This window comes from Dipteris shenzhenensis, chromosome 23 (assembly GCF_047967505.1).
Source record: "Dipteris shenzhenensis isolate YYH24624 ecotype China chromosome 23, Dip_SZ_1.0, whole genome shotgun sequence".
NCBI classification, from domain to species: domain Eukaryota; kingdom Viridiplantae; phylum Streptophyta; class Polypodiopsida; order Gleicheniales; family Dipteridaceae; genus Dipteris; species Dipteris shenzhenensis.
In genome coordinates, this window is record NC_141618.1 from 7,404,548 (window position 1) to 7,417,373 (window position 12,826).

At 47.2% G+C, this 12,826-nt stretch overlaps 1 protein-coding gene across 3 annotated transcripts in view; it reads left to right on the plus strand.

The window, feature by feature from the left end:
- LOC147886936 (uncharacterized) overlaps positions 1-12,826 on the plus strand; it is an 89,155-nt gene that overhangs the window by 59,624 nt on the left and 16,705 nt on the right. The window lies entirely within an intron of this gene.

A 12,826-nucleotide genomic window follows, 5' to 3' on the forward strand; every position in this document is an offset into this window, starting at 1 on the left:
GAGAGAGAGAAAGAAAGAAAGAAAGAAATTTTATTAAAGGTCCACGGAAGGCCATACATGGCCTATGGGACACAAAATCATCTGAAAGGAAAATACATCATCAACGATGCGCCAACTAGGTGGCCTCATCGTAATACAGTAGGAGAGAGAGAGAGAGAGAGAGAGAGAGAGAGAGTATTTTGAGAGGCACCTGAGGAGGAGCAACAGCAGGAGCCCATACGTGGAGATCCACCCCCCCAGTGGCAGGGGCCATTGCTGAGCTAGGTGATCCTTTCGTGATGGAGGTCCAACCTCCGCATTCACCATTGGATCAGGAGCAGTAGTGAGCCCTAGGAGCTCTTGATGCTACAATGGCAAAAGCTGCGCACGTTAGCCTGGCAGCAGTTGAGGAGGAGTGGAGCCAGAGCCCCAACGAGCTTGACCAGCAAGGGGGGCCTGGGGTCGCCCTTACTCCCCCAGCCCCCCCAGATCCCTCTCCCTCTCCACTCCCCTCCGTTCCTAAAGGCTCCCCCCGTCCCCTCCCCCCCCCCCCCCCCCCTCATTCCTCCTGCTATGGTCATCCTCACCACCCGTTCCCCTCCCTCCGCCTCCCCCTCCCCCTCTGCCCCCCCCTCCACCTCCTTAGCAACTTCTTCAGCCTCCCCCCCTTCCCCTGCCTCGACTCCCCTACCAGTGGGCAAGGGTAAGATAGTGTCCCCTTCCGCTTCCTCATGGCAGCATCCCATCCCCTCTCTCCATTTGGGGGGCCACAGGGAAGGGGCTCGTCCTCCCGGTCAGCAGCTCCCAATTTTCAGCGTGGGTGTCCCTTACCATGTGACTTCTGGAGATTGGGACCTTGGAATTATTTAGAGATTCCGGACTCTTACCCTCTACCCTTGGAGGTAACGCTTGTGATCTTGCAGCCCTGGAAAGGGGGTTCGATCATCGTAGTGGGCTCCCAGACACACCTAGTTTGGAGATTCCAGTTCGCCTCCATAGGGTTGGAGAAGTGGTCCCCTGCTATGCTTGGAGATCAGATTTCACGCATGATGGACGATTTGATGGGGCCACAGGGACTGGACTTTTGATACGCCCATGGTGCTGGGGTGGATTTTCAGTTGTGCTTCACGCGGGAGAAGCCGATGTGTGGTTTGGTGGTAGGAGTTATCAGATTGCCGTTGGAGGCAAAGGTTGACCAGGCATACTACTGGCTACTCCAGAAGTGTGCGGAGTTGTTCGGGGTGGAAGTCTCCTTCATGATGAAGTGGGCATGGAAGATTGGCATTGAGCCGGTGTCCACCCTAGTACGCCGATGCATAGACACGGACTACTCGCCCTCCAAACCCCTGGCAAAGTCACATAAGGTAGTCTTTTTGGAACATGCACCCACTCACAAGAGAGCCTTGTTTTCAGCATCCTTGTCCTCATGACCTAGACCATAGTGAGTTGGAATGTGCGCAGACTCCATAACTGTGCTCGTTGTCAACCGCAATACCCGATCCTTCGGCAAGAGCTGTAGAGGGTAGTGGTGGGGTGGGCAGTGGACATCCTTTTGATTCAGGAGCATATGTTCTCAGCATCAGACATTAGATGGCGACACCACCTCCTCTAGAGGCCCGGAGGTGTGGTCCCCTGTAGTAGGATGGAGCGGAGGGGTTTGCATCTCGGTCTCACAGACCGTGGCTCCAAAGGTTTATGATCAGGGCGGGCTTATCCCAAGACGAGCAGTTTGGATGGGAGAATCCAGGATTGGGATCCTGAACGTGTTTGCCACAGCATAAAGATAGCATCGTCTGGCATTTAGAAGGAGGCTGACAGTGTGTCTTCCGGATGTAGACTCCTGGATTGTTGGAGGAGACTACAACAACCTGGAGTTTGGGGAGGACAAGCTGGGCGGTGCCTCTTTCTTTGAGATGCTAGCAACAGGACGAAGCACTTGGGAGTAGTTCATCTTCATGATCAGTGGCAAAGACCCGTGGCGAGAGCCAGAGTTCAGCAGGATACTTGGCAGCCTCCTCTTCTCTTTCGGACAGAGGAGACATGATGGACTGCTTGAGAGGCTAGACTACTTCTACGTTGGGGATTGGGCACTGCACAGAGGCCGTTCTACTAGGATTTTGGCAGGCACCACGATGTCAAACTTGCGACGGGAAACGCTCGCGGAACCTGCAAGTCCTTGAAAAACACAGCAACACTCTTCGAAAATATGCACAAACTCTCAAAACTCACAAACGGAAGAGATAGAACAAGCGTGCTGGGTACAATCTCCCCCCATAGGTGTGGTGCTCTCCTTCCACCTCCTATGTATTTATGTATATTTCTCAAAAAGCTTCCGAGCAAAAATCATACAAAAGCCTCTGTGCTTTCCTCCATGCACCCTTTTTACAAAAAGCCCATCCACCTTCTAGAATAGCTGACTTTTTCTAACTTTAGTTTATACACTTAGCCAAGCCACTAATATTCCAAAATTCAAGTATGTACATAAGCTTTTGTAATATCAAAAATTAGGCATAAGCCTTATTCATCCCCACATCAGTGGAGTTGCACCTACGCGCTCAAAATATGGCGGATCATGCTTGCCAGATGCCATCGCCCGATCAATTACTCTTTCCCTGGATTCACACGATCAATAGTAATAAAATATTTCAAGCATAAGATAACCTTGGATTTAATCACCACAATCAATCAATCTTTCAGTATTATAGTAACACGAAATCAATAAATCACAGATGAATGGTGCACACATGCAACACATACAATCTCATGGTGCACCTGATGCTACACATGAATAAAATCGTACGGATGGTGCACACATGCTACACATACCATCATCGCGTAAGTGGTGCACACAATGCTACACACTCATACACAGCCGCAGCTGTATATCCAACCATGTAGGAGCACACATGCATCACTATGGAGCAGCGAGCACACATGCATCAGCTGTGCGACAAAAATGCTAGATCTCACTAAACTAAATACTGAAGGATTAAATTAATGGGATAATTCCAATTCTCCTAACATCCCTCTTGCTTGAAATCGCAATTGCCCTCAATTGCGCGACAAAAAAAGTAGTCAATAAATCAGGGAACTGGCGAAAATATCGCTCGGACATCTACTTTGCATCCTCAACGGGGTGGTTCTTAAATGTAAGAAGATAAATAGGATACGAGTTTCCACGTCTCGTTTGAGTGATTTGTTGATCAATGATCTGGTCTGGCTCTAAGAGCTGGGTCTCTCCTTGAAGCAACGGTGCATCGTCTAAAATAGGTCGAACTGGTGGGTCTCCATGGAAAGGTTTCAGGAGGTGCACATGAAAAGAATTATGAATTTTCCGATCGGGTGGTAATTTGAGCCGATAGGCATTGTCATTAATGCGCCTCAAGACTTTATAGGGACCATAGGATTTAGGAGCAAACTTAACTACAGAGTGTGTCTCAATACTCTTAAGTCTGCGCTTCTCAATATGTAACATGACTAGGTCACCTTCAGCAAATACAACTTTCTTTCTATCCTTGTTTGCACGTGCAGTATACACAACTTGAGCATGCTCGATATTCTTTTTGACAGTAGCCAAAATGCTAGAGAAATCTTCAGTAAATCGATCAACAACCTCTACTTGGTGCTTAAGGCGGGTCAATGGAGTAGGAATGGTCTTTTCATAGACAATTTGGAATGGATATTTGCCTGTAGCAGAGTGCTTAGTGTTATTGTAGGCAAATTGTAATCTGTGTATAAATTTGTTCCATTTGCCTGGCTGACCAGACACGTAAGCACGTAACATGTCACAAATAGTATTTTGTGTGACCTCGGTTTGGCCATTAGACTCGGGATGAAAAGCAGTGGAAAAATCTAACTTCGTACCAAGATTGTCAAAGAGTGCGGTCCAAAAGTTACTATAAAATTTACTATCCCGGTCTGACACGATTACTTTTGGAAGGCCATGGTGTATAAAGATGTGCTTGATGAACAAATGAGCAGCCTGAACTACGGTCAAGGTCTTCTTACAAGGAATAAAGTAAGCCTGCTTGCTAAATCTATCAATGATAGTCCAAATCATATCAAAACCTGAGCTAGTCGTAGGAAATCCAGTAATAAAGTCCATAGAAATCTGCTCCCATGGGCCATCAGGAATTGGTAAAGGCATAAGTAAACCTTGATATTTACCCTTGTAGCTCTTGACTTTTTGACAAATAAGACATTGTGCAACAAAAGTTGCAACATCAACTTTAAGCTTAGGCCAGAAAAAATCTTGAATTACAGTCTGATACGTAGCAGCAACGCCTCTATGTCCCATGTAGGGTGGCTGATGTATCTCTTCTAGTACCAAGCGTCGAAATGGTGCAGTGACACACAAGCGCTTTTCGTAGAATAGATAGCCATTATGAATGGAATACGAGGCCATAGGAGTGCTATTAGCTTGCTTAAACTTATGCCAAATTTCTGAAAAGTCTCGATCAGTAGGATAGTCCACCTTCATAGGCTCAAAAGGGTCTCCCTCAATGACTAAGATATTATTTTTTATGCTAGGTCGACGGCTTAGTGCATCGGCAACTACATTGTCTTTGCCTGGTTGATATTGGATCATCGGTTTAAAGTTGTCAATAAAGGCAGCCCATTTAATGTGCTGATCCGAGATCACCGGCTAAGTAAGTTCTAAGACTCTGGTGATCAGTCTTAATGAGTAACTCGGAACCCATAAGATAGTGTTTCCAGAGTTTAAGGGCATGTACCACAGCGGCTAATTCTTTATCATACGTGGAATAGTTTTAATTTACGTGACTCGAATGCAATTGGATGGTTATCTTGCATGAGCACAACCCCAAAACCCTGTCCACTAGCATCAATAACCATGACAAAGAAGGATCTCGTAAAGTCCGGCAAGGTCAAAACTGGTGTGAGCGTCATTGCACCCTTAAGTCATTGAAAAGCTAAAGTGTGCAGCTCACCCCAAGAGAAAGCACGAGTCTTACGCAGTAGTTCGGTCAATGGATGTGCCTTGTGTGCAAAATTTCTAACAAATCTGTGATAGAAACTACATAGACCTAGAAAAGATCGTAACTCATGGATATCTTTAGGCTGTGGCCAGTTTACTGTCACTTCTATCTTCTTGGGATCTACTTGAATGCCTTCAGCTGAAACAATGTGTCCAAGATATTCAATTTCAGGCTGGAAAAAAGAACTTTTCTCCGGGTTGGCATACAGTTGGTTCTCACATAAGAGAGAGAAAACAAGATCCAAGTGTTTCTCATGTTCCTCCCGACTCTTGCTATAAATCATGATATCATCAAAGAAAACTACCACAAAGTCTTGATAGGGTAGGAAGATACGATTCATCATCCGACTAAATGTGGTAGGTGCATTGGTCAATCCAAAAGGCATAACAAGAAATTCATAGTGACCAGTTTGGGTTGTAAAAGCAATCTTGAAAATATCGGGCTCGATCACTCTCACTTGATGATATCCTGACTTAAGATCGATCTTGCTAAAGATTGTGGATCCTTTCAACTTGTCAAGTAGATCATCAACTCTCGGAATGGGGTATCGATTTTTCACTGTGATTTTATTTAAGGCACGATAATCAATACACATTCGGAAAGTTCCATTTTTCTTCTTGACAAGAAGAACGGGTGCCCCAAATGGTAAGCTACTAGGTCGAATTGGGCCTCTAGCCAAAAGATCTTCTATTTGGGATTGAATCTCTTGCTGCTCAATAGGATTGTGTCTATATGGTGATTTACATGGTGGTGCGCTACCTGGAATAAGGTCAATCTTATGATCCTCATGTCTAGATTGAGGTAGGCCAGGGGGTAAGTCTTCCATAAAGCAATCGTCATAAGTAGCTAGAAAAGGATCCAAAGTCTCTTGCTTAGTTTTTCTTAGTCTCACGACTAGCCTCAATCTTATTGACCATAACCAGATATGTCTTCTCATGTTTAGGCAAAGCTCATTTAGCTTTGGGTATGTGACAATATAGGCCAAGAGGGAAGATTCTTGTTGCATTCTAGAGTCATGGTCTCAGTGGCTTGAGTCACAGTAATGGTACGTTCAAGATAATTAGGTCTGGCATTATGATCGACGCGCCAAGGCATCCCTTGAATGAGATCTTGCTCAGGCAAAGGAGCGACTAAGAAATCACGGCTCTCAACTAATGGCCCTAAAGTCACCTCAAGATCCTTAACCATTTGCAAACAATTTTAAATCGATCCTTGAAAAGCTGATTTGGCTTTATATTTTGTTTTGATGGTTGCGAACCCTAGCTTTTTAACTAAACGTTGCGAAATGAAATCATGGGTGCTTCCATCATCAAATAAGACACTATGCTCTTTTTCGTGCAATAGTGCAGTCATATGTAACAAAGAAGTACGAAAATAAGATGCACTTTTACCTGAATAACACTTACCTAAAGAGGTGTAGTCGGCATCTTCAGTGTCGTTGTGCTCATCCTCGCCCTCTTGCTTGAAAGATTTATCATGGGATCCATCATCAATGTAGTTGATCCGTGCGGAGTTGTTGTGTTGACTATTTCCGTTGGTACGTCCATTGGTTCTCCCTCCATTGCCTCCGTTGTTGTTGGTAGCATTCTTTGCTTGGGTACCTGTCTTGTGTGTAGCAAATGGAATCTTTGTACATTCATAAGAGTAGGGTCCCTTCTCTTTGCATTCGTAACATGTGACAAGTTCTTTGGTTCTTCGATTCATACGTGACTTAGCAGGTTTTCAATTAGACTTACTATTATATCTACCAACTTTACCACTTACACCCTCCTGCTTGAAGTATGAAGTACGCTTCTTTGTTCGAGAGGTGCGAGTAGCAAAGCTTCTTCTCTGCTTTCTTTCTGACTCTAATGCCAAATCCATAGCATCAGAAGCTATAGATGGTCGAAGCATACGTACATATGAATAGTAGGGCATGCACCCTCAACAAAGGTATGACATTGCTCCTTTTGGGACACTCTCAATGGTTTGCAATTGAAGTAGAGAGGAAAGATATTTCTTGGTGTATGCGTCCACACTCTCATTATCCAACTGCCTCAATCTTCACCATTGCCTGCAAGTATCCTCTTCAAACTGTGTACCATTGCCTGCAAGTATCCTCTTCAAACTGTGTAGGAAGGAAGCGCTTCTTGATTTTATCTTTGAATGCTTCCCATGTCTTTGGAACATGAGTGCGCTTTTGGCAACCACACTCACCATAATTGTGCATTGCTTGTCATGCGACTTGCAACAAGTTTTACCTTCTCGATCTCTTCGTACCGTTCTTTCAAAAGTATTGATTGAAAGAACTAATCCACACAAGTAAAGCTTGTCCATCTCTTTTACCATCATATTTTGGAAAAGAAAAAGTTTTGCGATTAATCTTACCAGACTTCTTCTTATCACGAAGCTTGAGTGCTTTCAAGATGGCCTTTCCCACATTGTCTCTATCACTGGACTCATGTGAAGGAGTAGTATCATGATGTCGTCGCACTGAAGTCTTCACATGTCACTTCTTCTTCCTTTGATGTCTCGTCTTGCTTCTTCCACGCTTACTATCGCTGGTGTCTGATGATTTGTTGCTTTCACTTTTTTCATCATCTCTATCCTTCATACGCTTCTTTGTGACTTCAGTCATCTCTTTTAACACTCGATTTGCGTGTTCTTCGTTGGCTTTATGCGTGTCGCACATTGTTCGCACTTTTGCCTTGAAGGATATCTTTATGACTTGGAACTTCAAAGAATAGAGCAACAAAGTGACTTGACCTAGTGGATAGTCACCAATTGCTAAGCGGACTTGAGCTAGAACAGTACCAGGATGGGGGACCTCCCGGAAAGTTTTAAGAGCAATCTCCCAAGGCTTCCTCACGCGCAGCCAACGGTGCCAAGTATGCCAAGGACTATGCCTTGGTCGCTGCCTTTGTCGTACGCTTGGAGGAGCTAAGGCGCAGGTGTGCGTTCATAGACTTCGACCTATCTACGTACGGCCTACTTCTTTTGCTGCGATTTTTTTTTCTTCGTCGCACGTTTTCCTGCCTGTGAGCCGTTCTGCGCTATTCGCTTATGCTGCTTCGAACTTCATTGCACTCTTGTACGCGGTGTCTGCAATCTGATGTGTGCTACGGTTTCTTGTTTGGGGACGTGGGGTGCGTGTGCTTCCCGTGTTATGGACGACGAAACCTTGGCTCTGATACCACAAAATCGTACGGATGGTGCACACATGCTACACATACCGTCATCGCGTAAGTGGTGCACACAATGCTACACACTCATACAGTCGCAGCCGTATATCCAGCCATGTAGGAGCACACATGCATCACTACGAAACAGCGAGCACACATGCATCAGCTGCGCGACAAAAATGCTGGATCTCACTAAACTAAATATTGAAGGATTAAATTAACGGGATAATTCCAATTCTCGTAACAAGACCACTCTCTAGCAGTAGTCCACTTAGAGCAGCCTTGCTGTCGAGGTCTTCCCAAAATAGGTCCGCATTCCATAGGACCTCCTGTAGGATGGGGAGATTTAGCAGGTTGCAGAGATTTGGCAGCCGTTAGAGACGGCACCTTGCGAGGGTTGGGCTTCGTGGGTGGCCGATGCGATCTAGAGGAGCAGTGAGGAGTTGCAAGCTCATGCCCTTAGACGGAGGAGGGCTCTTCAGGAGCGCGAGTAGGCACTGCAGAGAGACCTCGCCTCCATAGAGAGGCTTAGGGAGCATGACCCAGGATCCCAGTGGCTTAGTGGCAGGTTTGAGAGCATGCGCCTTGAGCTTCAAGACACAGAGATTCGGCGGATTGAGTTACTCCTCTCGGTGGGCCCGATGGATACAGTAGGGGGATAGGATGTTGAAGCAGTTCTTTCAGACCATTGGGCCCCGATCGGCAAGCACGCAGTTGCAGCATCTATGGGATCCACAGGGCACCATGCACATTGATCCGCAAGAGATTTTAGACCTGACCACAAGTTTTTACAACAAGCTCTTTCAGATGGAGAGGATGATTCTAGCTTGTCTTGGGGCCCGTGAGTTAGTTTGGGACCACGTTCCAACGGTAGTCTCGCAAGATATGTGCAAGAGTCTGGAGGAGCCTTTCACAAATGAGGAGCTTTGGGAATCCCTCAAGGCTCTCTCGAGTTAAAAGTGTGCTGGCGAGGATGGCTTGACTCCGGCCTTCTTCCAGAACTTCTGGGAGATCATCTCCACCCCTTTCCGCCTAACCTGCCAGGAGATCTTCGAGCTCCCTTCCTCAGTCCGTGAGCAGGGGGGGGATTTGTTTGATCCCGAAAGGGGGAGACAGGTCAGACTTTCGGTAGTGGAGATCGATCACTTTGCTTGATATTGTATACAAGATCCTCGCCAAGGTCTTAAGTTTACGGTTAAGGTCCCATCTTACTGACATCATCTACGACATAGAGACCGGGTTCGTTCAAGAGCGCAGCATCCTGGATAACATCTTCACATTCTGGGAGGCAGTGGATATGTCCAAGGAGGAGTCACAGCCGTTGGCTATCCTTCTCTTAGAGATTGAGAAGGCTTATGGCAGGGTGGAGTGGTCTTTCTTGGAGGGTACTGCGGAGATTGGGTTTCTTAGATGATGGATCAGAGGAGTTTCTGTGCTCTGTATGGGGTGCTCTCGTCAGATGCTTATCTGTGGAAACACTGACGAGGCCTTTCCTCTCTCTCGCTCAGTCCGCCAGGGCTGCCCCCTTGCTCCCTTTCTCTTCTTGTTTGTGGTGGAGGCTTTGGGTTACTACTTGGGATCACAGGTGGCGGGCCTAACAGGTTTGAGGATCCCAATCAGAGAGAGGAGGAGAAGCTGCCAGACTTTCAGTTTGCTGATGACACGGCCTTGTATGTAGAGGGCACCACAACGAGCTTGGAGAGAGTCAGGGGAGCCTTGGCTATCTAGTGTGAGGCCTCGGGTGCGCGGATCAATTGGACAAAATCCACAGGTTTCTTCACAAGCTCTTAGGAGACACAGGAGATTCGAGAGTGGGGGAGTAACTTTGGCTTCCGCTGGATACCGTGGGGCCAAAGAGCGAGATATCTCGGATGCCAGGTGCATATTGATATTACAATAGAATAGCAGATTGCCTCGGTCCTCAAGAGTGTTCGGCACAGGCTTCTGTACTGGAGCTCGACCAAACTCTTCCTAGTGGGCCGTGTCTTAGTGGCAAATCAGGTTCTTCTTGCAACAGCCTGGTATATCGCCTCCTACTGGTGTTTCACGGAGGGTGCATTGGGCGCTCTGACTGTTGGTTCAAAACTTCCTTTGGGCATGATAGGATGGCACGAGGAATACTAGAGGCCAAGTCGCTAGGCAGAGCCGCAGGCATTGGGAGGCTTGGGTATCATTGATCCAGAGATGCAGAGTAGAGGCCTCTTGGGCAAGTTGGTTGTGCGCGCCCTCACTCCAGGTGCAGAGCCTTGGAACCTCCCTTATAGCGATGGCTTCTCAGGAACATCCCACATACTAGCGAGCAGTGGCAACATTCACACAGATGGATCTTCTCAGAGACCCTTCTCACGGGGAAGGGTTCCCCCTTGATGAGGAGCCTCCATAGGGTCTGGCAGAGATTAGCAGGGGGACTCATTCGTGCTTAGCCTTGATGCAGAGAAGAGTTTAAGCGTCAACCCTTTGTTTGGCACCCGGAGATTAGGGATCAGGATGGGCATATGCTCGGGTGGTGGACTCATATTAGTTGGCACAGTGGGATAGTGCATTGGCTGGCTTCTTTGGTAGATGGGGCAGATTACCCATGGAGGCAGAGGCGAGGCTTGGTAGGACAACGGATGAGAGAGATTGACCTAGCCATCCCTGAGTCCTAGTGGGAGGGACCTTGGGTGTGGATGGAGGGCAGATGGTTGGGTCAGTTTTCTCGGACTGGTGTCCCCTTGAGGATCGTGATGCAGCAAGGCAGCATGTAGCCTGGTTTTTTCCATGTAGGACTTGGAGGCCTACTCCAAGCACTTATTGAGAGAGACCCAGAGATGGATAGGAGTCTGTATGGGATACATTGGCAGATGATCAGAGTGGTGGGACTTGTGGGGAAGGAGTGGCACATTGATCCTCCCAGTATCCCAGAGTAGGATGCCCCCAGATGGTGCCTCTGGTTTTGGGAGGGTAGGCCTTTGAGGGAGGTCCAGTTGGATCCGGGAGAGTGGTTCTAGCTCTCCAGGGGCGGCCTTGCCGAGCAGGTGGACGAGTGCCCTTCTTTTCCTACACCACACAGATTGGTAGGAGGCTTCAAATGGTCTCTTCGATCTGGACCCCTTCTAGGGAGACGCATCGGGTGGGCCCAGGGAGTCCCCCAGGAGGTCCGTTCGAGGTTTTGGATGTGGTTATTGTTTATTTTGCAGTCGAGGAAGATCTCCTACTTCTTCTGGCTAGCCGGCCACCCACGGATCGCCCCGTGGTTGGAGCAGATTCGGGTGGAGGGGCAGTGCCATTGTTGCTCCGCTGGTTTCTGGAGATGATCCCTCATTGCCTTTGGAGCTGTCGTAGCACAGCAAGAATCTGGATGGGAGCCCTCAAGATTATGACCTGTATGCAGAGTCTTTAGAGGGACTACACTTGGGGAGGGTGGTATGGTTGACGAGGGAGGACACGCGCTCCAGATTGATGAGGTCTCCCCAGCTTACCGGATATAAGGCTAGAGGATTCAGAGGATAGAGCTCCATGAGGTGGTCCCTCCTGATAGCCTTGTTCCTCATTCTCCTCTGGAGGACAACGTTTGGGAGGTAGTAGCCAGTATCACAGCGTGGAACATTTGGGTTGCTCGTTGCAGTCTAGTGGTGGGTGAGCATCCGGTTCCACCCTCGGCTACCTTGGTCACCATCTGGCAGGATATCATCTACACCCTCCGCTCCACTTGAGGCTGTGGGACCCTAGGCTCTAGAGAAATAGTCACGAGGCACGCCCGATTTTGCAAGGCTTGGCTTGCAGGAGTTTTTTACATATTCACTCCGCGAGGGAATCACTGGTTGTATAGTCCCCCCACTTGGCTGTTAGCCCCAATACCAGAGATCCCCTAAGTAGTGAGCTGGGTTTCTCTGGAACAGGACAGTTTTTTCATCTTTCAGCCTTTTTCCAGTTTTTCCATACTCAGCACCTTCAGGGCTTCTGTTTTGTATGAAGTCTTTCAAGCATTAGTAGAAGGTTCCTTTCTTTGCAAAAAAAAAAGGGAAAAAAAGAGTATTTGTTAATACTATGGTCTACACTAACTGTTGGGAGTTGAGGACATCGATGGGGACATCATAGTAGCTAGTTCTTGCTATTTATGATGGAGTTTATTGTTTTCAATCTTATGATTGATCTTCCTCAGATTAAAATTACACTGTTTGTTGTGTTTCCAAAGGATGAGCTAGGAGGTTTCAAGTCAGAAGTTTTACATATTCTACTAGGTTCAAAAGGATGCATGGGATCAGAGAGGCAGACCCTTCTGTCCAACTTGCCACCTGCCTGTGAAGAATGTGTTTCTGTTGGCAGTTCTCTTTAGGAGATGGAGGCAGCAAAGGAAAGCTGTAATTGAAGCACTTGCACAGAGGTGGCAGAGCTGCCCCATAGACATGAGATGCTAAAAAAACTATGAGAGAACTAGAGAGAGGAGATTTCAGTCTTGTGCAAAAGAAGTACTAGGCTTAACAAGATCACAAGAAGAATTGTGAACATATGCAAAGAATTTTGGATGGCCGAAGAAAGCGAGGGAGAGCTACCACCCATAATTCCAGGGAAAAATTTGCTGGCCCTGCAGATCACCCACCTGGAGGATCTGCACTTGCAGCCTACCAAGATCCAGTCCATGCATCCCATGTCACAAGGGGCAAGCCTCAATTAAGGCTACAGGTGCCAAACACCTGTGTCTTATCT